The 24,928-nt window shown below is 53.0% G+C and overlaps 1 protein-coding gene across 3 annotated transcripts in view; it reads left to right on the top strand.

Moving 5' to 3' along the window:
- The window catches only part of PTPRN2 (protein tyrosine phosphatase receptor type N2), a 593,102-nt gene that overhangs the window by 59,521 nt on the left and 508,653 nt on the right, over positions 1–24,928 (top strand). The window lies entirely within an intron of this gene.

The raw sequence follows: 24,928 nt of genomic DNA, 5'->3' as shown, positions 1-24,928 counted from the left end.
CCTAGATAGCATATTAAAAAGCAGAGACATTACTTTGCCAACAAAGGTCTGTCTAGTCAAGGCTATAGTTTTTCCAGTGCTCATGTATGGATGTGAGAGTTGGACTGTGAAGAAAGCTGAACGCCGAAGAATTGATGCTTTTGAACTGTGGTGTTGGAGAAGACTCTTGAGAGTCCCTTGGACTGCAAGGAGATCCAACCAGTCCATCCTAAAGGAGATCTGTCCTGGGTGTTCATTGGAGGGACTGACGCTGAAGCTGAAACTCCAATACTTTGGCCACCTGATGCAAAGAGCTGACTCATTTGAAAATACCCTGAGGCTGGGAAAGATTGAAGGCAGGAGGAGAAGGGGACGACAGAGGATGAGATGGCTGGATGGCATCACCGAATCTATGGACATGAGTTTGAGTAAGCTCTGGGCGTTGGTGATGGACAGGGAGGCCTGGCGTGCTGCGATTCATGGGGTCGCAAAGAGTCGGACACGACTGAGTGACTGAACTGAACTGAACTGTGCAGATTGTGGCGAGTGGTGACCTGGGTTGGAGGAAGTGCTGCGGCAGCTGTGTGACGGGAGGTCTCCCGGGTCGGGCCGTCGCACGTTGGCCGACCTGAGCGCCTCCTCACCACAGCCGCGCGGGCGGGCCTGTCGCTGGGCCCCAGCGCGGCGCCTCATGAAGTTTTTATCTGGAGGCAGCTTTTGAAAAAATAATTTCTTTAAAAAACGAGTCATCTGCCCTGACTTGGTGAAGTTGGATTCTAAAAGAAACAGGTGTGTGTGTTAATGTGATTGGAGGCTCGGGTAGACCGGCAGCATGAAAGCTGCAGCTCCGCGGCCCCCCTCTGTCCCCGACGGGGAGCAGGCCTGCAGCCGTCGCTTTCCTTCCCCCGAACCTCCGCTCGCCTCCCTGGCGTGAAGGACACTGACGTTATGTAACAGAATAGCTGAGTTATGTGGAAACGGAACGCAGTTCAAGTGTAAACGCAGGCCTTGACTTGTGGAGACGGCCGGTGTTTGCTATCCCTCCGGTCCAGCTGAGGGCCCGCTCAGGCCTGGCCGAGCGAGGGGACAGCAGCAAGCAAGGATGGAAGGTGCTGGCCTGGCTCTCTGGCTCCGGGGGGCGGGGGCTGTGGGGCTCAGCCTGGCCGGGGGTGTGTAGGGGGGCATCAACGGACATTGAAGTCCCTTGGCATCCCTTCGTTTATTAAAGCAGTCCTGTGTTACTTTTATAATAAGACTCATCTAATAAAGATGTTGCAGCATCTGCTGAGCTGATTCTGAGAGGCCCAGCCCCCAGCTCCCGGTCAGGGAAGGCCTGGGGGAGCCACGGATCCTGTTCTGGCTGCAGGGAGGATCTTCTCAGCAGAAATGTGCTGGGTGTGTGAGGTGGGCGGGCAGGAGGACAGATTGTCTTCAGTTGGGGCTGGCACTGGAGTGGTAACGGGACAAGAACCTGGGCAGGGAACAGCTCCCCAACTCCGGTTATGAGCTGCAGGGCCCAGGAGAGGAGCAGCAGAGGCCGGGACTGGGAGGCGCCTCCGGGACAGCCGCCCGGCTCATGGAACAGCGTCCATCCCATGGCAGCCGTTCATGGGCCCGGCTGGCAGGGCCTCCAAGCCAGGAGGAGCCTGGGTCAGCTCTTAGGCCACCCGCCTTCTTCTCGAGTCGGCCTTTCCAGGGTCTCGGAAGCGCGGCCTCCGGTCCTCAGGGCACAGACCACCAGGTCTTTGAAGGACCATTCTTCCTCCCTCTATCCCCGCTTTCTTCGTTTCCTGCTGAAGCTTTCTCAAGAGAAGCAGACTAAATCAGTAACTTTGTTGGAAGCTCTCAGAACACTTTTTTCCATGTTAATGTTCGGTGACTACAGGTTGAGTTTGTCAGCTGCTGCTGTGACCTGCTGTGCACCCAGCATGTCTCGGCAAGTTTGATGAACGGGGCTATTCTGTTCTATTGCACTGGAAAACCAGAATAGTAAGGAGCTTTAATTTGACAACTTGGAGACTATGAAAAAGTACAGACAGTCTGAAAAACAGATTAGGTTGGAGCAACAAAATCGATGTCTGAATCATGGGCCACCCGGGAGCCTGGCGAGGCCGTGTGGTCCAGACACCCCAGGCTGTGGGCGGAGGCTCGGGACTCGGCCCTGGCGGCTGCCGGCTCTGGGCAGAGCAGCGTGCGGAGGGGTTGCCTGGTGTTCCCCACCCACCAGCTCTGAAGGCTGACTTTGAAGCTTGATGGGGTTCCCATGGAATGGCTTCAGAAAATCTGCCTTGTGATAACCGTCCCCACCTTCTTTCAGGAAGGTCACACTCCTGTTTTGGCTTCCGCTGCTGAGGTAATAAAAGCAGTGCTGAGAAACGGTTGGCTTACAGGTTCTTCACTTGGTGATAATACCCTGACTGGGCTTCTAGACTCCAAGGAGGTAGAGTTTGATGATAACTTGCCTGGATACATCTCAAGTTCACGGCGCTGCAAGGCTTGGTTAGGGATGTTGAGGATGTGGCCTTTCAAGGACTGTTCTGTCAGCAGGATGTAGGGACCAACCTGTGGGTCTGACTCTCACCAGTGGGCCATCCTCACGCTCTGCTCAGGCGAGTCCAGCTCCTGCAGCAGCCTTTGTGAGATGCTAGGGTGCATCTGAGGAGACCCCTGTGCTGGGGGACGATGACTGGGGGCCAGCCCCCTCCTCCGCCCACCTCCCCACAAAGCACTGACTGAGCTTACTGTGGTGGAGATGGCAGATGAGACCAGTCACTTGCCCCCAAGGACCAGGAGGAAGTGCAGGGTCTGAATATTCGGAAGTCTGTCAGTTTGGGGCAGCCCGGCTGCTGTCTCTGATCCATGCTGCTCTCGTCCTCTGAGAGGGGTTTTCCTTGAAACGTTCCTGAATCACGGGAGAGAAGTTGTGTGCATCTGTCTGCAGTTTGCCCAGATGGAGGGGTGGCATTTGTAACCTGGGGGAGTTTCCAACTGTCCCGCGAGTCCATCTGCCTGCATCAGAGAAGCGATTCCTCTAAGGAAGTACGTTCTCCTGCCGTGTCCTCGGCCTTTCAGTCTCATCTCCTCACTTCGCTGTGTCCTGGGTCCTCAATGGTGTCCTGCTCTTTCTGCAGAGGAGGGGCTCCGGGAAGAGGCTGTGTCCTGGCCAAGGAGAGCGTCAGGTGGACAAGCGCCCCTCCTTGGCGGCGTGGGGATATGAGCCCTGAGTAGGGATGCGACTGCTTTTGCCTCAGCCGCCTGGGCCCAGAGGGAGAGCTCGGCCCCCACCGCAGGTTTGCAGAGAGCCTGAGCTGGCCCGGGGCACACTGTGGGAATGTTGTCACCGCAGACAGGCGTTTCCCCGTGAGAAAGATCTAGCACTGAGCACACAGAACGGCCTCACCTGTCTCCTGCGGGGATGGTGTGGGTCCGCAGCTCTGCGGGCAGGACCTGGCTCCAGCCACAGCTGCCCAGAGGTGTGTGGCTGGGAGGCTCCTTCCCCTCCCAGATCCCAGTTAATCACAACTCAGCGGAAATGAATGGGGATTAATTACTGAGTTAAACGGTGTGAAACAGAATTTAATTTGGCATGTTAACAGGAAAAAAATGCAATTTTGAACCTCACATGAATGACTGGAGATGAGTTACAATCGATGCAGCGCCATTTGAGCGGCTGCCACGCGCATGCGCACACGCTCGCGCGCGCGCGCGGCCGGCGTGCCCGCAGGCGCCCTGGGCTCTGAGGGACCCTTTGCTGCTGTCCCTCAGGCTCGGCTCCTGCAGGGGAGCCAGGAGGGGCAGACCGGGCTTCTCACTCCTGCTTTCCTGGCTACCCTCGCATCTCAGCTCAGGAGCCAGGAAGCTGCCCCAGGAAGTGCCCTGCTTTCCTCCGTCTCCGCCTCTGGGGTGGCTGTTGGGTCACCTTGCAGGAGGCAGGCTTGCGTTCCCCTCCCCTTAGCGGCCCCGGGCCCTGAATTCCCAGGGAGCACCTGGGCCGCCTCTTACTGATCCTGACGGGCGTTTCTGGGGGGCTAGAGATGTCCCTGTGTCAGAGGTTGAGGACTCGCTTCTCTGCGTCTCACAGGGAGGTTCACAGCACGTCTGGTATGACCCTCGTGTCGGATCGGGTGTGTTTTTGTCACCACAGTAACCAGTCCTGGAGAAGACGGGGGTGTTTTATTGTCCTGAGGAAACAGCGAGAGGACGCACATACCGTGTGTAAAAGTGTGGTCGGGGGTCTAAGGAGGCAAGCTCCTGAGGGTCCACGCTGCATAGGGCGGTTGTGAGTGCCCTGATCCCAGACTCCCCAGCAAAGTGCCGACCAGCCTTGCCTAGCCTGTGCTGCCGCCACTGCTGGACTCCGTCGGCCCCGCTGAGTGCATCTGTGTGCTTGGAGATTTGGGGTGCTGTCCGAGGTCCCTGCTGCGTCCCCTGCTCCCAGGGCACACAGGCAGCTGCTGCCGCTCCCGGCTATCCATCAGTGCTCGTCCCAGGGGGCAGTTAGATGGTCCCTCTGGGGCCTTCCCCTCCCCAGGCCTCTCCAGGAACACGCCCTCCAGCAGGACACACTCTCTTGTCGGGACACGCCCTCCAAGGGACACGCCCCCCTGCTGGACACACTCCTCAGCCCAGCAGCCCACCCTTTCCCAGCGCCCACTGCCCGCCTGCCTACCCATCCTCAGCTGTTGCCTGCTGGGGGTGTCCCCCACCCAGGGGTCCTCCCCATGGAGGATCAAGATGGGAAGATGGGAGGCGGCATTGCCGTTTCCCAGCTGGATGCCAACTTTGAGGGGAGCACCCTGCTTGGGGTGCGTGTGTGTCTTAAAATGCTCTTGAAATATTATTTCTTCCTTCTGTACCAGTTTTTAGATTGACTTACCAGGTAGTCCAATTAACTGTTCAAAATCTTTAATTATAAAGACAGGAGACGATAATGAATTGTCTAGTAGGTGAAACCTACTTGCATGTTTTCCATTGTGTCCAAACCAGGGCTGTTTACTGCGTTCTGTGGGGAAAGTTAACTTGAAGTGCCAGTTATGGAAAGCGTCTCCTACGAGGTCCAGGGTCCATGGGTCCGTCTGGGATCTCAGCGTGTGATGCTTCTTGGTGGATGCAGGCTGTGGAGTCCCAAGGCACTGTGGCTCTTCCCCTTGGGTCAGGGTTTGCTGTGGTGATGACCAGTCCAGTGGGCCACGGTGCGGAGCTCCGTGTAGGCAGGTGAGGGCGTGAGACCCACCCCCACGCCCACCAGGGCTTCCTTTCTGGTGAGTCTCTGCTCACCGACTGTCTGGTTTTGGTTTTGGTCGTATAAGTACTAGGTCTTGGTGTCTGCGTTAGAACGTCACTGATGTACAGAAGAGAGCTGTTATGCTGGGCAGGTGTGTCAGGGGCCTGGGTGGAGCAAGTTAAGCCCAGGAGACTTTGTCAGGGCCAAGACTCTGCCCTGTTTGAGCTGTTTATTGAAGTGGTACCTGCTTTGCAGTTTTTCTCTTTTCCTTTCAAATGCTTAAAAATTTGGTTTTTAAGATACTTATGGCAACCTGTTTTTTTTTCTCCTGCATTAATATTTAAAACAACATTTTTTTCTTCAATTTGTTATTGTCAGCTGTTAGATGGTTGGATAATCTGAGCTGTCTCTCAAAGCCAAGATTGGAGTTTTAATTAGCTCTTTTCAAATGAATCTAGGTTTTCTGAGGCTGCGGCCATGTCTGTCTCAGGAGCCCCGTGTCTGCATTTCTGCACTTTAGGAAGCATCCACTGCTCACCCCAGCCCCTGCCCCATCCAGCTGCCATAGTGATTATAACACGTCACGTTGGGTGCAGGACTGTGGCCTGGTCCAGGCTGCAGGTGCATCTTCTCCCCTGCTGAGCACAGAGGACATGGGCATGTGCACCCTCTCAGCTCTGTGTGACGTCAGCCTGCCTCCTTGGAGCTGTCCCAGGCGTGGGCTTCTGCTTACCCACCCTGCCCACACTCACATCCTGAAGCGGTTCCTTATGGAGACAGTTGCTTGTCGCTCTTGAGGAGGGCTGTGGGTTTGCAGCAGGGAATGTGTTAAAGTTTTAACATATTTTCATGGCTGCTCCTTCTCCGCTCGTAGGACTTTGAGTCTAGAATTGCTGCAATCTTGAGAGAAATGTGCTAAGTCCTCGTTCAGTTTTGGTTTGTTTTGCCGGAGGAGTTGGGGGAGACCGGGACTGGCACGGGGGTCACGAGCTATCGATGTTTTTAGCCATGACCAGAGACTGGAGTGTGCCCACAGCCATGCCACTGTGAAAAGCACAGAGGTCTGTATGGCTAAAGCAAAACTTTGTACTCAACTGGAGTCCTAGAGATTATATATTGGTATTTTTAAAATGCTTTTTTTTTTTGGTCTGTGGGTAACCGCGTGGGGCCTGGCTTCAGTGGTTTGGCCAGTGCTATGTTGGTCAGTGGTCAGCAGCTAGCTCTGGGCGAGCTGTGTTGATTTGCAGCCACTTTCTGTGGCCTAAACTTGGCCATTGGGCTGATTTCCAGTCAGCGCAGCTCCACCCTGGGGCAGCTGGGGAGACACCGGCAGGAGCCGGGGCTGCCCCCGTGGGGCCTCTGCCCGCCCGGGACACGGGATGCACAGGTGTCACAGGGCGCGTCTGCAGAGGGTCAGCTGGCAGCTGGGTAACGGCAGAGGGCCCTGCCACCCCCGACTCAGGAGTGACCCCCACAGCCGAGCTCGGTGGGACTGTTTTGGAGTGTGCGCTGGTCGGCTCCCTGGCTCAGAGCCTGTGAGGGAGTCCGAGGGGATTCGCGCCCCTCACATCATTTCTGTAACTGAAACAGCCTTACCTGGTAACGGTGCGCTGGCAGGAGGCTCTGTGCTTTCCTGAGTGTTTTACACGCAGAGCCCCTTGGATTATTGCAACATCCTGGAGAGATTCTTTCCTCCTCAGATAATTTTGTCCTCATTTTGTGGATGGCAGACCTGATCTCTTCGATGTTGAGTTTGGGTGAACGGGTCAGAATCGGATCTAGAACCAGGGCCGGCCCACTGTCCCTCCAGCTGAGCTGTGCCTGCTTCTCACGGCGGCGCGGGGGGTGTTGGGGTCAGTGTTGTGGGTTTGCCGCTTGTGAATCTGCAGATGCTGCCGCGGCGAGGACATGGCCATCTGTGGGAGGTGGATGTGAGGCAGGAATGACCGCGTTGCAAGCAGCTTCGCAAGGGTCCGGGGCCTGGCTGGAAGCACCAGCTGGGCAAGCTGCCAGCTGGTGGCATCTTTTTCCCTGAAAGCAGATTCCGGTGATGGAATGAGCCGAGAGCCTCATGCTCACCCAAATCCCGGAGAGATCCTGGGCCGGGGCACGCATCGCCCGGGGTCTCGGTGGCTTTTGCCCTCATAAATATTAATCAGAGGAAGCCGCCTGTGGAAGGGCCTCCCCTTTATTCATTTGGCTTGAAATCAGTTTTGTTAATGGGTTTTAAACTTGTTCTCAGAATTGGAAGAAATCCCAGAGGCTGGAAGCCAGGTGATCCTGTGGGTGGGAGAGGCCCTGTGGACACAGCCTGCGGCCAGCCTGGGGCTTTGTCAGGAGGGCCAGCCCCGTGTAGGCCTCCTCCGTCCTCGACGAGAAGGCTCACCGGCTCTGTCATCTTCCAGGGAGGAGGCTCTTCCTCAGCTGCCCGCTGTGAGGTCTGACGGGACAGTTTACTTTCCTGTTGTTTCCTCATTTTTGGAAAAAAAAATAACAGCTCTGATTTTTGCTTAGAATAGAACTGATCCCCTGAGAATACTTGGAGAGAAAGAGGGGGAAAGCATGATGGCCTGAAGGCCTCTCGGTGGTGGGGCCGGTCTGCACAGACCCCAGGCTCCCCTGACCCCGCCCCCCCTGCTCTGGGTCCGTGGAAGTTAGGCCAGCTCAAGGTCAAGTGTCCAGGCTTTTAAACATTGTGACGCGGTGAAGAGATTGGAAGTAGTACAAGATTAATGGATGCATTAAAATAGCGATTACCCAGGCTGCGGTCCAGACATGGACTGGCTTTATCAAGACTGATGACCAGGGTTTTATGTCCTCGAGCAGCCAGTCCGACAGAATGTGGGCAGTCTGGACACCTGGCGCGTCCCGGCCCCTTCCCACAGTATTGCCCGGTCTTCAGGGAGTCTCTGGCTGCCTGGGTGGGCTCACCTGGGACGGAGCAAACCCTTCCCACCCCCACACCTTCTCTGCTCACCCAGCAGCAGGCACCCAATTCTACCTGAGATAAAAATCCACAGAGACTCACGCTCAGGGTTCTGTCTGTACGTGACCCTCCCCACGTACTGAGCTTCCTCCCCGCCTGGTCATCGGCACCGGCCGTCACCTGACCGTCCCCAGCCCACGTCTCCTGCTCTGTTGCTGAGCCCTGTTCTGTCGGGGGTCCTGAGCTTCCCCCTGCAGTGATGGGGGTCCCAGGCTTCCTCCCGCGGTGACGGGGGTCCCGGGCTTCCTCCCGCGGTGACGGGGGTCCTGGGCTTCCTCCTGCAGTGACGGGGGTCCTGACCTTCCTCCCTCAGTGACGGGGGTCCTGACCTTCCTCCTTCAGTGATGGGGGTCCCGAGCTTCCTCCTGCAGTGACGGGGGTCCTGGGCTTCCTCCTGTGGTGACGGGGGTCCTGGGCTTCCTCCCTCAGTGACGGGGGTCCTGACCTTCCTCCCGCAGTGACGGGGGTCCCAAGCTTCCTCCCGCAGTGACAGGGGTCCCGGGCTTCCTCCCGTGGTGACGGGGGTCCTGGGCTTCCTCCCACGGTGATGGGGGTCCTGGGCTTCCTCCTGTGGTGACGGGGGTCCTGACCTTCCTCTTACAGTGACGGGGGTCCTGACCTTCCTCCTTCAGTAACAGGGGTCCCGGGCTTCCTCCCGCAGTGACGGGGGTCCTGGGCTTCCTCCTGTGGTGACGGGGGTCCTGGGCTTCCTCTTACAGTGACGGGGGTCCTGACCTTCCTCCTTCAGTGACAGGGGTCCCGGGCTTCCTCCTGCAGTGACGGGGGTCCTGGGCTTCCTCCTGTGGTGACGGGGGTCCTGGGCTTACTCCTGCAGTGACGGGGGTCCTGAGCTTCCTGCCCGCCTGGCCATCGGCACCGGCCGTCACCTGGCCGTCCCCGGCCCGCGCCTCCTGCTGTCTTGCTGAGCCCTGTTCTGTGGGTGCATGGGCCGTTTCTGGGTGGTTTTCAGTGTTTGGCTGTGGTAGGAGGGCCCCTGGGGATACCCCGCATGGGCCTTTAGGGGCTTGCTGACCTCCTAGAGGAGAAGGCGGGGCTTCTCTGGGGCTGCCTACCTGGGAAGGTCCCTTGAGTCAAGTTACTGGAGATTCTGCTAAGACACGGAAACGTCAGAAAGAAAGGGCAGATTATCCCATAGGCCACTAGGGAAACACCCAGCTGGGAAACCCACCGCAGGTTTGCATATTGGGCAGTCTTAGCTCTTCAGCAAAGCAGAATACGCTTTATGTTCCCAGCTGCTGGAACAGAACACTGTGACCTTGCTTGATTATGACCTGTGTCCGGATGGCACTCTTCCACGTCTGCTTTACCATTTGTCCAGCGTCAGACCTTGTTCGGGTGGGAGGAAACCCCCGTGCCCTTTGCCCCTCACTGGCTGGGGTCTCTCCCTCACTTACTAGTGCCCTGAACAAAGGCTCTGACGGCAGCTCTGATGACTCGCGGGACGTAGTTGTTCTCATCTGCTTCAGGGACCAGAGACGTGCTCAAGCGTTACCCAGACCTCTGAGGGTCCTGGGGACGGGGCGGTAGGTGTCAGTTCACACGCCCGAGCCCAGGTCGTCAGCCGCACCTCTGGTCTGACCGACGGGCCATCGGCCTCCACATCACGTGTCTCCGTCTGCCCAGTGGCTGGGGTCAGGGACCCAGGCTGCCGACGGCCCGTGTCCGCAGGCTGGCCGGCTCTTCCCTGCCACAGACAGAGATGCGTCAACACCTCGCGTTTGGTTTCTCTGCTCTCTGAAAGGAATCACAACCAAACTTTAAAAGCACTTTTTACTCTGTGCTGGGGTGTAGCGACTGAGCACGCACACGTGCAGCTCTCACGCCGATTAACATCGTGGTGGTAGATTCAGCTGAACAGCGGAGGGGCTCAGCCATACACAGACATGCACACATCCTCCTGGACCCCGGTCTGCACGCTTTGGGTCTGGTCGCTGTGGGTTAATGTTTTTATCTTCTCAATCTGAGGGCCTGATGCAGTCAATTCATCTGGTGTGTGTGTGCATATGCGCCTTCATGCACACACCACTGTCCTGATTTCTGAGGCAGAGACAGAATGGACTGAAAGTCCACACTTAGGGCCAGTCTAGGCTCTGCCGCCAGCCTTTCCTTGCCTTGCTATGTAAGTGAATTCTTCACGGAAGGAGCTTTCTCCTCCTTGGAAAGAGGCCCATTTTCTTACCTGTAAAATGAGGTGTTTGACTCCGTCACGGTGTGTAGCTCCATCAGGGGCTGCCAACCATGGCTGTGCATTGAGGCTTTTAAACAGCTGATGGTTGGGCATTGCCAGGGTGGGGGAGAGGGGATTGGCATCAGCTCTTTCCTCTCCTCTTCTAAAGCTCCCTGAAGTGGTTCTAATGCACAGCCATAGCTGAGAACCACTGGGCCAGATGATTCCTAAGAAAACCTTCCAACCCTGAAAATTCCTCGACATCTACACTGAAACGCCGGCTGTGCTTTGAGCAACAAAGCCAAACGCATGGAGGGGGGAGTTCAGTCTCCTCAGTATTACTTGTATGATTTGTTAGCAAGAGCATCATTAGCATAGAAGATAGTTCTCTGTGGACATGCAAATCAGCGCACACGACGAGTCTGCCATTTAAGAAACTGCAGATTTCAATGCAAAACTGTCTTAGGTCAATAACCCTAGTCCAAGTAGTTGACAGCATTCTATACTTCGTTATTTAGGATATTTGCCTAAAACACAGAAGACTGTAAATAGCTATAAATATTATTAATACCTGCACAGTGTTTTATAATTTATGGGAGATTTCGTACACTTTATTTCACTTGGGGCTCACAATACCAGTCACACCCTAGACTGGCTGCTGGTCCGGCTCTTTGCTCAGGTAGAGACAGGATGGGGTGCCTGGCAGAACAGGGATATAAACAGTTGGCACAGCTCAGTATGACCCGACCCACCCCAACAGGGCCAGACCTGGTGCGGGGCTGACAGGTCTTTGGCAGTAGAGTTACCTAAGTTCTGGAGGCCGGTGACTTAAACGTGTGCCGTGGAAAGTGAGGGAGGGAGGGAGTGCCGTGGTAAGTGTATGTGCGTCCTTCCTATCGCTGCACGAAGCCCCGTCCAACAGAGAGACCCCTGGGGAGGGGGCAGGGGACCTGCGTCAGGGTCCGAAGCATCATCCAACAGAGAGAGACCCCTGGGGAGAGGGCAGGGCACCTGGGTTCAAGGTCTGAAGCATCGTCCAACAGAAGGACCACTGGGGAAGGGGGCAGGGGACCTGGGTTCAAGGTCTGAAGCATCATCCAACAGAGAGACCCCTGGGGAGAGGGCAGGGCACCTGGGTTCAAAGTCTGAAGCATCATTCAGCAGAGAGACTCCTGGGGAGAGGGCAGGGCACCTGGGTTCAAGGTCTGAAGCATCATCCAACAGAGAGACCCCTGGGGAGGGGGCAGGGGACCCGGGTTCAAGGTCTGAAGCATCATCCAACAGAGAGACCCCTGGGGAGAGGGCAGGGCACCTGGGTTCAAGGTCTGAAGCATCGTTCAACAGAGAGACCCCTGGGGAGGGGGCAGGGGACCCGGGTTCAAGGTCTGAAGCATCGTTCAACAGAGAGCCCCCTGGGGAGGGGCAGGGGACCCGCGTCAAGGTCTGACAGTAGGTCCCCAAGCGGGCAGCCTCGCAGTGTTACCTGGGAGACCAGGTACTTTGGGCAGTGTCTGTGCAGGGTCTGTCACCAGTCTGGACTCGCTGTGTGTGTGGCTTCTGGTCTGTCTGCCCCTAGAGTGTGAGCCGCACGGGCGGGGTCTTGACTGTCCGGCTAATTGATCTTTCTGGGCGTCTACAGTGGTGCCCGTGGCAGAGCTGCTCACAGCAGATGTCAGTTTATTTTTTTTTATGGGACATGGTGCTTTAAACTTTTCCTCAGTTAACTTTATCAAAGTGATGCATATGCGTGGTTTTAAATAGTCAGTTGACATGAGGTTCGAATAAAATCAGAATACACTGCCTGCCTGCCCAGGCCGCCCACCCGCGAGCACCACCTGGCTGCCCAGTCTGCCTGGTGACCACTGTGTATTCATGTTGTGCGCTTCTGCCCATGGTCACGGGGTCCCCTGGTCCTCTGCTTGCTCCTGATATAACAGAGCAGGACCCCGTGGGGCCTTCCCAGAACAGACTCTGCACCCCCTGCCCCAGGCCTCTGCATTTTGTCTGCAAAAAAACTTTTAAGAATAAATTTAATCAGAGAAGTCAGAAAATGCAGAAACAAAAGGAAACAGTGAAAATGAAATAATAATGTTGTTCAGTCATTCACTCATGTCTGACTTTTTGTAACCCCATAGACTGTAGCACGCCAGGCTTCCCTGTCTTTCACTGTCTCCCGGAGTTTGCTCAAACTCATATCCGTTGAGTCAGTGATGCCATCCAACCATCTCATCCTCTTGTCCCCTTCTCCTCCTACCCTCAATCTTGCCCAGCATCAGGGTCTTTTCCAATGAGTCAACTCTTTCCATCAGGTGGCCAAGGTATTGGAGTTTCAGCTTCAGCATCAGTTCTTCCAATGAATATTCAGGACTGATTTCTTTTAGGATTGACTATTTGATCTCCTTGCAGTCCAAGAGACTCTCAAGAGTTTTTTCTAGCACCACAGTTCGAAAGCATCCATTTTTCCATGCTCAACCTTCTTTATGGTCCAACTCTCACATCCATACCTGACTACTAGAAAAACCATACCTTTGACTATATGGACCTTTGTCAGCAAAGTGATGTCTGGTTTTTAATATGTTGTCTAGGTTTGTCATAGCTTTTCTTCCAAGGAGCAAGAGTCTTTTAATTTCCTGGTTGCAGTCACTGTTTGTGATGGTTTTAGAGCCCAAGAAAATAAAGTCTATCACTGTTTCCATTGTTTCCCCATCTATTTGCCATGAAGTGATGGTACCAGGTGCCATGATCTTAGTTTCTTGAATGTTGAATTTTTTGAATGCTGAAATAGTAATAGTTTAGCCATTAAAGAGTCAAGGAGCTTTAGTCCTCCTCAAGGGCTGTAGGTAGTATTCTGAGCCTTTGGGCTGATTTGTACATGCCAAACCCCCACAGGGCGGAAGTTAGCTGCATGATGAGCAGACTGCAGCCGTGACCTAAGCTGGCACAGTTTGGAGAGCTGGCCTCAAGGAAATAGGAACAAACCAGCCCTGCAACTGGAGACTAACTGTACTTAAAACAATCAAGATGACGCTGGTCAGACCACCACCAATTTCAAGACAACCATCAGAGCTGCCTGTTTCCCAGCAGAGGTGTTGGGGTGGCGAGAGGGCTCGCGGAAGCGAGGGGTGCAGACGGGCTGCAGGTGGTCTAGTTAGGTGGGGGTGAGCCGCAGAAGTGTCTCCCCCTGCGAAGGAGGGAGGCTCCTGTTTTAACTCCTTCCTGGTTCCTAAGGGGCTGTGGGTGGGGCTTCTCGACGTTAGGCTCAGCACTGTGGAGCTCAGGCCGTGTGGGAGAGTCTCCAGTGGTGCGGTACCCGCTGCAGACTCCTGCCTCGGGGCTCCCCGCACCCAGAGCACCAGGGCGGGCCGGACACATGTGGGCCCCTCGCTCTGCTCCTGGTGTGTACACGGCCCGTGGTGGGAAGTGCTTGGGGTCTGACAGTCTGCAAACTGTTTCTTGGGGTCCGAGGCAGGCAAGGGGCCTCACACCCACTTTGCCTGCTGCCCGAGTTCCAGACAGCAGAGTGTCCCCCAAACCCTCGGCCTGCCCCAGTGCTGGGTCTCAGAGACTCCTCCGGGGGTGGGCAGGGGGCAAGTACCAACCTCCATGCAGCCCATGGAGAAGGCCAGCTGCTGTGGGGACCGCTCATGGGAGCTCTGAGTGTGACGGGGTGACCCTCCCTGCCCACTGAGCTGAGCAGGCGTGAGATGTCCCTGCTCCGGACTGCGAGGAGTCCCGGGGAAATACAGCTGAGCACTCTGACACCCACACATTAGTGCACCTAGTTCTGGGTTTATTGGGGCGTGGAGGACCCTGAGTGGGGGTGCAGCGTCATCTGAGGTCTGAGCGCCTTATAGCTCCTCATTGTCTTCCAAACGTTGTCATCAACAGAGAGGGTAGCCTGGAAGAAGCCTGGGTACTTGAGTGGAGATGAGATCCAATCAAACTATTAAAAATCTCCACATATATTCCTCTGGGCAGAAGTAGGTAAAAATGCATACCACAGATTAATAGTTATTAAAAGTCATTCAAGAGTGATCTTTATTCCTATTCAATTCTGTTCTCAATTTTATCTGATTCCCTTAAGATCAAAGTTTTTAAAACATGTGCTTTGGTTTACTCGTTTATTTCCTCTCTCCTGAGACAGGCTCCTCTCCAGCCGTGGGGAGAGGTGGTCAGTCTGTCCTGTGGGGTGAACGGCCTTGCTCCCTGGGCTCGAGCAGGCTGGGCAGGACGCGTGCGGAGTCCCAGTGGCCTGCCAGGCTCCTCTGTCCATGGGATTCTCCAGGCAGGAATACTGGGGTGGGCTGCCCTGCCCTCCTCCGGGGGTCTTCCTGACCCAGGGATCCAGCCTGCTTTTCTTGAGTCTCCTGTATTGGCAAGTGGTATCACTAGTGCCACGTGGGAAGCCCCCAGTGGTCTGTAGGCAGTGCTTATTTTAAGCAAAAGGTGCTGACTGGTGTGGCCCAAAGCACAGAGTTTTATGAAGGCTTTATTTATTTTCCATTCTAAAAGCAGTATTCATCATTAAAGAAAAGTTAGGACATGCAGGAGAGCAGGGAAAAGATTAGCCCATGGTCCAGTCACCGGAGACAACTTTGTTTTGATTTCTTTTTTTCTGTGTCCTTCTTGCATTTGGACATGTTTTATGCATCTATAAACAGATATTATTATAGTTCTCCTTTGAATTTATAAAATACATATTTTCCTATCTAATTCACTCTCTTCCTAAATATAACCTTTAAAAGAGTAATAGTTTGAGATAATAAAATTAATGTCAAAATCATGATCCCTCTTTCTTGCCTAGAAAATCCATTTGTTCCTTTCTTCATTCATTCACTCATTTTGTGAAGAGACTTCCGGTTGAGTGTCAGTGGCAGGCACTGGTTGGAGCTGGGGTTTAGAACCCCCACCCAGGACATAGGCATGTGGGGAGGCAGCCTGCTGAACCATGATGATTGGGAAACCCTCCCCACCCACGGGTGGCGCCTCTAACCCCACCCCATGTGAGGAGCGGGTGGCCAAGGCCCAGAGGCTTAAGGAAGAGGAGCTTTGAGGATGGAGAGAAGTGCTGTGGGCAGGAGTTACTAAATGTCCACCGCTGGTCTACACAAGGCTTCTTCTCTGAATGCTCCCTGACCTTTTGTGATGGTTGCTTGTATCCGTCTTCCTCCCCGGGGGAGGGAAGTTTTGTGTCATCCGGGACCGGTGACCTGTGCGGGCGTCCGCATATGGTCCCTTGCACTGCGCTGGTCACCCTCACTGACACAGCAGGGGAGCCGGGCAGGTCTCACGCGGACTCAGCTGTTGTCCGGGTAGACCTGAATGCCGGCAGGGCTGTGGGGCGCTGTGGCCACCCGCCCTGCGTGTGTGTGTACGGGGGTGCTGTGCCTTAAGTCCATCTTAGAAGAAATGAACTGCACAGAGCAAGTTACTGCAGCAACAGGGTTTATTAAAACGCCGTCTTTCTATCCGGCTTCCAGAGAATTGGTAACCCAGTGGTGACACGACACACAGCCTTCAGATTCTCTGTCACAGACACAGCACTGATTCAGAAACCGCGAGGCCTGCAGGATGGCCCTGGAGCCAGTGCCGAGGGTCTGCGGCCAGGGCAGGGGCAAGGGTGCCAGCCCTGTTCCTGGAAGGGCCCACGTGCTGTGGGCAGCTGAGCCCGCGCGCCGCCACTCGGAGACGGGAAGCTCTGGAGCCCCTGCTCCGCTGGGAGAGACGCCTCTGCCGTGGCAGCCCGCACGCCGCGTCTGGAGAGGAGCCCGCTCCACAACCAGGGAGGAGACCCCGTGTGGCCCAAAAGGAGACCACCCCGTCAGCAGAGTCGTAGCACCGTGCCGCTCAAGATTCTGAGACAAACCTGAAGTAGAATGTTACCAGCATACTCCCGTGGCACGCTGAGGGAACGCTGTCCTGAGAGTGAGGAGGAGCCCAACAGTGAGGCGGTCATGTGACTCACCACAGGGGTCGGTTAGAGCGGGACATGCACGTATTTATTTGTAGAGCACCAAACAGACAGAATCCAAACTCTGTTCCTTAAGATGATGAGACATATAGGTGGATAGCCCAGCTTCCCGGTGTGTATTCTTCTCCCCACGTGACAGCCTGTCTCTGGGCACAGCCTTGAGCCTCAGCCTGGGGTCCACAGCCTTGCCCTCCCTCGGGGTCACCTGGGGACATTCAGGAACTTCCTGTCTTCTTGCTGCCCCAGGTCAATAGAATCAGGATTTCCAGGGTGAGACTGCTGTATCAGCTCATCAAACAAATGTGAGAAACATAAGAGGTATAAAACCAAAGGGAAGAGACATGATCTTTGTTTTCAGATGATGTGATTATTTACTTGGAAAACCTCAATGCACCCACTGAAGAACTACTGACAGTGTTAGCCACATGCTTAATGTAGAGATGAAGGGTTTTCCTAAATACCAACAACCAACAGAAGACACTGGAAGAAAATAGGACGTAAGGAGTTAAGCCATCCTGGAATAATCTGAAGAATGCGCAGGTCATTTATGAAAACCCCCTTGAATTTTGCTGAGGACATTTCTGCTTCTGGGTGTGATGGCCAGTTTGCAGCAGAAAAATTTTACCTCAAAGCAAATAGAAAAGCTGGATAAAGTACAGAAAACTTCTGCTAGAAGACGCATGGAACTACGATGACAGCCAGGACCTGAAGTGCCAGGAGCGCAGGGCGAGGGGCTGGTTCAGGCCGATCACTCATCGAGGCCCTCGGAGGGAGGCTGAGAGAGGGCAGGCTCAGAGCTGCTGCGGGCGTGCGCGCTGGGCCAGGGCCTGCCGAGGTGTGAGGACCCCGGTGGACTAGCTAGGCTTTCGGTCGGACCATGAAAGGCTGCGAGTGCAGCAGGAGGAAGGGTGTGTGGCAGTCGCCCTGCACCTCTGGCTGCCGGGAGCTGAGGAGAAGCCCTGTGTGCGGTTGAGATCCTGGCTAGGACCTGTTCCACTGGTCACATGCTGTGTCAGCGTTGGGTCAGGACCGCCTTGCATGTCAGGTGACAGGGTGAGAGGAGATGGGTGGACGGTAGAGGCAGGTGCAAAGTGGTGCAGGTGTTGAAGTCATCAGCCTCTGATGCCGAAATACCGATGGTTCAGCTGTTTGAAACACTGGTTGATAAGTGGAGAGTTTCAGAGAATTGTTAGATTTTCTACAGTCTGTAGAGAAGAACCACATAGCCCTGTAAAATGCACGTACTGAATTTAGAAGTGCAGTAGATGGGTCTGGTAGCAGATGAGACCTTGGCAGTGGGGATGAGGGACGTAGGTCAGTAGACCATATCCAGGGACTTCCCTGGTGGTCCAGTGGTGAAGACTTCGCTTTCCAGGGCAGGGCGTGCAGGTTTTGTCCCTGGTCAGGGAGCTCAGATCCCACATGCCTCATGGCCAAAAAACCAAAACATAAAACAGAAGCGATATTGTAACAAATTCAATAAAGGCTTAAAAAATGGTTCACATCAAAAAAATCTTAAAAAGAAGACAATATCCAGAGAGAAAAAAGGAGGGAAAATATAGAGAGAGGGAGAGACCCATGAGCAAGGAGGGAGCTTACTGTGAATCACAGTTCACAGGGGAGGAGATGGAGAAGGGGCAGAACGTTTGAGGAGATGAAGACTAGCAGGTTTCCAAAACATGGGAGAGACATCAAGCAAAAGCTCAAGAAATACCACGAACCCCAAGAATAGGCGTGCACACGAGTGCACACACACACACCCCTGGGGGCAGTATAGTGAAATTGTTGAAAATACAAATTTAAAAAAGGCATCACAGCCAGAGAAAACACGTATAACTTCAAAGGTGCCAAGAAGACCACGGGCAAGATGGCAGTAAGCCCCAGGTCTTCCCTCTTCCTGCACGCATGCCCTCTGCCAGGCAAGCCTGGATCGCAGGTGGAGCTTCCTCCCCACTGCCTGATTCTGGCCTCAGCTGTGACTCGCTTGACCATCAGACGAGGACAGAAGGATGAGGTCCTGATGCTGCTCCTCTGACGTTGTTACACCCAGACCCCCAGGAGGAGAGTCACAGGAGCACAACCCCGCACTGGCCCCCGCTCACTCACAGACTCATGCAGAATTGCACTGCTTGTTATTTTCAGCCATGGGTTTTGTGGGTGGTTTCTTATGCCATTGACAGCAGCTTCCGTGGAGTTGGGGGTGGCTAGAAGATAATGGAGTGATGTTTTTAAACTGAAAGAAAACAGCCACCAAACTGAACGTCTGTCCCAGAGAAAGGATCTTTCTAAACGGAAAGGGAAATTATGACATTTTCAGGCCATCAAAAAAACAAAATTTATTACTAGCTGTCCTGACTAGGAACAACCAGCAGGAGGTCTTCAGGCAGAAAGCCTGTGACCCCAGAGAGCAGCCGCGGGAGAAGGGCCTGGAGAGAACGGAAAGGCGTGCGCGCGCGCACACACTCACACACACACGCGTGTGCACACACAGACACACACACACACACACACACACACGGCAAGATGGGACCCGCTCTCAGACTGCGAAGGAGCGAGTTGTCTGCAGACAGTGCTTCGGGTGGGAAGCGTCAACACTGTAGTATATCAGTGTTCTCTGAGTTAACCTTGGTGTTTCACTGAGCACAACAAAACATTAACAGAATTTCTTTTGAAACTGAGCAAGCTAGTTTTAAAGTTCACACTGAGACATAATGGGAAGGTTGTGAAGCAGAGAGGCTGTGTGGGGGCCACTGACTGTCCCACACCCAGTGCTCCAAGATGATGGAGTCCTTACACCCGAGTGGCGGTGATCGCAAACAGTCGGATTGAAGGGAGGGAACAGAAAGCCTCGAAATAGACCCCGTGTGTATGAGTATTTAGTATATGATAATGATGACATTTAAAATCAGTGGGGAAAGATGTATTATTCAATAATGATTTGGGGACAACTGGCCAGACATTTGGAAAATATATAGCTGGATCCCTCCCAAACTTCTTACCCCAAAATAAAATCCAGATGGCTCAAAGGCTTAAGAGTATAACGGGATGTCATAAACACTAGAAGAAAACTTAGTGGAATATTTAATAATTTTGACAGAATTAATTTTTTAAAGCAAGACAGAAAACCCAATATCTAAGAAAATGTAAAATGCCTTTGCTTTTAACTCCCCAGGCCTACGCCTGAGAAATCCATGATGAATATGCTTAAATATGTGTGTAAAGAATCAAATGTAAAGAGTCTTTGAAACACTGGAATAGAAAACCACATGAATATCCTAATTACTCTTCAAATTATGGTTTATCCTCAAGATAGAACTGTGTATGTGCAGATACAGAAAGACCTCAAGATATTTTGAATGAAAAAACGAAGCTGTAGAACATGTGGGATCCATATTAGAAAAAATGAAACTGGACCTAATTTCTTTATATAGATCAACTCCTATATAGTTAAGTGAAAACTGTAAAGATCTTTAGATGAGAACATATATTTTCATGACCTCAGAGTAGACAGAGATGTGTGGAAAAAGGACTTAAAAATCACTAACCATGAAATTGTTGTTCAGTCGCTTACTCGTGTCCATGAAGTAAAAGACTGGGAATTTCAGCTATGTCAAAATCAAGAACGTCTCTTAATAAAGACAGTATTAAGACAAGGGGCAGTTGTGGGAGAAGGTGAAGTATGTGCACCCAGGACAGGCCTAATGGTCAGTGACACAGAGACTCCCTGTAAATCTTTAAGGAAAAGACAGACACCCAAGAAGACATCGGTTAAACACTGGCACAGGAATTTCTGAGGTGGAAGCGCAAATGACTGAAATGAATAAGATGGTGTTCAACCTATTTGTTGAATCAGGGAAGTGAAACGGAAGTCATGTGACACGTGGTGGATCACCCACTGGATGGGTAGAAACTACAAGTCCGCCAGTTCCGGGTGCTGCTGAGAATGCAGAGCAGGAGAGTGTGGGCTGGTGGTGGAGTAAAGTCTGCCCGAACCCAGGCGGCCTGTGGACGGCAGCTGCAGCGCCCTGTGCGCCAAGGACACCCCCAGACGACGCTCACAAGTAGCCTTGTTCCTACGCTTGCCAGTCAGGTAATCCCCAAACGCACTTAAGGGGCAGGAGACACAAAATGAATATTTCATATGATGGAATTCATGTATTTTGTATATTGTATGAATTTTCTTCACATTTATGAGTATAAACTGAATATATTGTGCATTCCTTACATTCACACAGTAGAAACATTCCACGGTGGTGAAACTGAGCAAACCATGGTGACTCAGATCACGTATAAAGCCAAGTGAAAGAAAGGAGGCACATGGGAGTCCAGGCCACATGCGTCCAGTCCTACGAGGGGAAGGCTGGAGAACTAGACACAGTGGCGGCCTGCGCGACGGGTGTGCTTGGCCTGGGGGCTTCCGGCTGCATTACATTTCTTGACCGGGGGAGTGAGTTTATGCACAGTTGTGTGTTATACTTGATAATTGTGTGTTATACTATGAAGCTTTGTGCACACTTCTCTGTGTTCATTACCTTTCGCAAGAAGACTCAAAGAATGCAAGAATGAAGACCTATTGAGTTTAACCAATGAGGTTCTATACAGTTGGCAAAAACAAGACCGGGAGTGGACTGTGGCTCAGATCATGAACTCCTTATTGCCAAATTCAGACTTAAATTGAAAAAAGTAGGGAAATCCACTCGACCTTTCAGATATGACCTAAATCAAATCCCTTACAATTATACAGTGGAAGTGACAAATAAATTCAAGGGATTAGATCTGATATAGTGGCTGAAGAACTATGGATGGAGGTTTGTGACATTGTACAGGAGGCAGTGAGAAAGACCATCCCCAAGAAAAAGCAATGCAAAAAGGCAAAATGGTTGTCTTAGGAGGCCTTACAAATAACTGAGAAAAGAAGTGAAAGGCAAAGGAGAAAAGGAAAGATGTACCCATCTGAATGCAAGGAGAGATAAGAAAGCCTTCCTCAGCGATCAATGCAAAGAAATAGAGGAAAACAACAGACTGGGAGAGACTAGAGATCTCTTTGAGAAAATTAGAGATACCAAGGGAACACTTCATGCAAAGATGGGCTCAATAAAGGACAGAAACAGTTTGGACCTAGAGAAGCAGACAGTATTAAGAAGTGGCGAGAATACACAGAAGAACTATACAAAAAAGATCTTATTGACCCGGATAACCACGATGGTGTGATCACTCACCTAGAGCCAGACATCCTGGAGTGTGAAGTCAAGAGGGTCTTAGGAAGCATCACTACAAACAAAATTAGTGGAGGTGATGGAATTCCAGTTGAGCTATTTCAAATCCTAAAGATGATACTGTGAAAGTGCTGCACTCAATATGCCAGGAAATTTGGAAAACTCAGCAGTGACCACAGGACGGGAAAAGGTCAGTTTTCATTTCAATCCCAAAGAAAGACAATGCCAAAGAATGCTCAAACTACTGCACAACTGCACTCATCTCACACACTAGCAAAGTAATGCTCAAAATTTTCCAAGCCAGGCTTCAACAGTCTGTGAACTGAGAACTTTCAGATGTTCAAGCGGGATTTAGAAAAGGTGGAGGAACCAGAGATCAAATTGCCAACATATGTTGGATCATAGAGAAAGCAAGAGAGTTCCAGAAAAACAGTTGCTTCTGCTTTATTGACTATGCCAAAGCCTTTGACTCTGTGGAGCACAACAAACTGTGGAAAATTCTTAGAGATGGGAATACCAGACCACCTGACCTGCCTCCTGAGAAATCTGTATGCAGGTCAGGAAGCAGCAGTTAGAACTGGACATGGAACAATGGACTGGTTTCAAATTGGGAAAGGAGTACATCAAGGCTGTATATTGTCACCCTGCTATTTTACTCATATGCCGAGTTCATCATGCGAAATGCTGGGCTGGATGAAGCACAAGCTGGAATCAAGATTGCCGGGAGAAATATCAGTAACCTCAGATATGCAGATGACACCACCCTTATGGCAGAAAGTGAAGAAGAACTAAAGAGCCTCTTGATGAAAGTGAAAGAGGAGAGTGAAAAAGTTGGTTTAAAGCTCAAGATTCAAAAAACTAAGATCATGGCATCTGGTCCCATCACTTCATGGCAAATAGATGGGAAACAGTGGAAACAGCAACAGACTTTATTTTCCTGGGCTCCAAAATCACTGCAGATGATGACTGAAGCCATGAAATTAAAAGACTCTTGCTCCTTGGAAGAAAAGCTATGACCAACCTAGACAACATATTAAAAAGCAGAGACATGATTTTGCTGACAAAGGCCCATCTATTCAAAACTATGCTTTTTCAATAGTCATGTATAGATGTGAGAGTTGGACTATAAAGAAAGCTGAGCACCAGAGAATTGATGCTTTTGAACTCTGCTGCCGGAGAAGACTTGAGAGTCCCTTGGACTGCAAGGAGATCCAACCAGTCCATCCTAAAGGAGATCAGTCCTAAATATTCATTGGAAGGACTGATGCTGAAGCGGAAACTCCAATACTTTGGCCACCTGATGTGAAGGACTGATTCATTAGAAAAGACCCTGATGCTGGGAAAGATTGAAGGCAGGAAGAGAAGGGGACGACAGAGGATGAGATGGTTGGATGGCATCACCGACTAGATGGACATGAGTTTGAGCAAAGTATGGGAGGTGATGAAGGACAGGGAAGCCTGGTGTGCTGCAGTCCATGGGGTCGCAAAGAGTCGGACAGGACAGAGTGAGTGAATAGCAGTAACAAGAACAATAGAAGGCCAGGAAGGGTAGGTGCCCCGGAAGCAGGTGCAACATGAATGAATTGGCTCAAGTTTTCCTCTCACGCCCCTGAAGTCTATTGCAAGTGGAACCACAAGGCTGGCTTCCTGGTGCCACTGTCTCTTCAACCCCCTAGAGAGAAAATGTGCTCAGGTGTGTACTGCCTTTTTTTGGGTGATTATGTGGACAACGCACCCCCTCCACCCCCACCCGAGTCTGACTCCTGACAGATGTGCATCCAGGAACAATCTCCCCAGAGCCCAGCTCCAGGACTCTCCACAGGGCACAGCCACCCAAGGATGTCTCCCAGGCTGGGGCACCCTGTGCCTTCTGCCGCCTCCCTGCCTCCACCTCGACGTGTGAGTGTGTTTAAGACCAGAGGACGTGGCAGCCAGCATCACTTCATCACACGGTGTCTTTCCTGTAGCAAGACGTGCGGGTCCAGTGCTGGATGGGGGAGACAGGCAGGGGAGACTGGAGTCCTGGGGGTTGGGCCGCTCCCTCGGACCAGCAGCAGGCCCACCGGGTGAGCTCTTTCCCAGGTAAGGTCAGGTCGGATCCTCCCTGCTGTGTGAGCAGCGATTTTGCCAAACAAATGCTGAGTTTGTGCAGAGTGGCATGGACGAAGCTGATGAATGGGCCTGCAGTGAGTGAGCGGCAGGAGGAAGTGCAGACGCTGGCCGTGGTCTCCATGGAGGCGCAGGGAGAGCGTCTGTCTGTCTGTGCGTCTGTAGGGGCAGCGAGGGTGCGGGGTGTGCATGTGAGCACAGTGTCTGCACCCAATTTCCTGTGTCTATTAAAGCGAGGTTTGAGGTTGGATCCGGCTCTGCTGGCTTCATTTTAATGCCAATTATAATGTGATTGTGAGAAGCAACTACTTTAGGAATAAAAATAGGTTTAGGATTGATATTTCTGTTTGCTGGGAAAATCAGAAAGGGTTACTTGATTACAGAAATGAGTGAAAGGCCACAACCAGTTACATGGCTGCTGAAAACAGCGTGACTTGTTAACAGTTTCATTAAGATGCTCCAGCTGCAGTCCTCAGGCTGCTGAACGCAGGGGACAAAGCTTTCAGCTCCATCCTGGTCCCCTTTACCATGGAGCCGGGGATGTGTGTGACCTCAGGAAGGACCCAGCAAAAGTCTAAGCCCTCAGTGCTTTCACCGCCGCCACCTGAAACCCCTCGGTTCAGTCCTGCTCGACGGGCAGTGCCCCTGCCAGCCTCTGTCGGTGGGCACCGGCTCTGTATGTGCGTCCCTGCTCATTGATCGAGGCGGCCTCCCATTCCCAGGGCCGGGGAAGCTGGGGGCGGCTTTCTGTCCGAGGGGCAGGCGGCAGCGGTCAGCAGGCGTGCTGACGTTCATCCAGGGCGTGTGGCTGTCAAGCGGTCGCAGTCAGGCTCAGAGGAGGTCCCGTGCAGCAGTCAGACCTCCAGCGGGGCCGGCTCGGGTGGACGAGGGGCAACCACAGCCTGGGTCTCTCTAGGGAAGGGACGGCCGGTTAGAGGGGCAGGAGAGGCCCAGCACGTCCGGCAGAGCTGGTGTGAAGCTTGGCTGCAGGCCCCCTGCACGGCATTCCTGGCCTTCGTACCCAGGCCCTCTGCCAGGCGGGGAGGGGGAGCCCGTCCCGCAGACTGCTCTCTGCCCTGCCCCCATCGCGCCTCCCCGTCCGCGCGCGCACCCCGCACCGCAGGCCCTCCCCTTATTACTGCAGGCAGGGTACCTTTCTCTTCTCCCTCACATTTTGTGAGAGCCTCGCCCCGCTGGGAGTCTGGGGAGCTCTCCATGGTCCTGGCCGCAGTGATGGGGCAGGAGGGGTCACGTG

The sequence above is a fragment of the Cervus elaphus genome, chromosome 18 (assembly GCF_910594005.1).
Source record: "Cervus elaphus chromosome 18, mCerEla1.1, whole genome shotgun sequence".
In the NCBI taxonomy this organism is placed as follows: domain Eukaryota; kingdom Metazoa; phylum Chordata; class Mammalia; order Artiodactyla; family Cervidae; genus Cervus; species Cervus elaphus.
The sequence above is the reverse complement of the archived record's forward strand: the minus strand, read 5'-3'. Positions and strand labels throughout refer to the sequence as shown.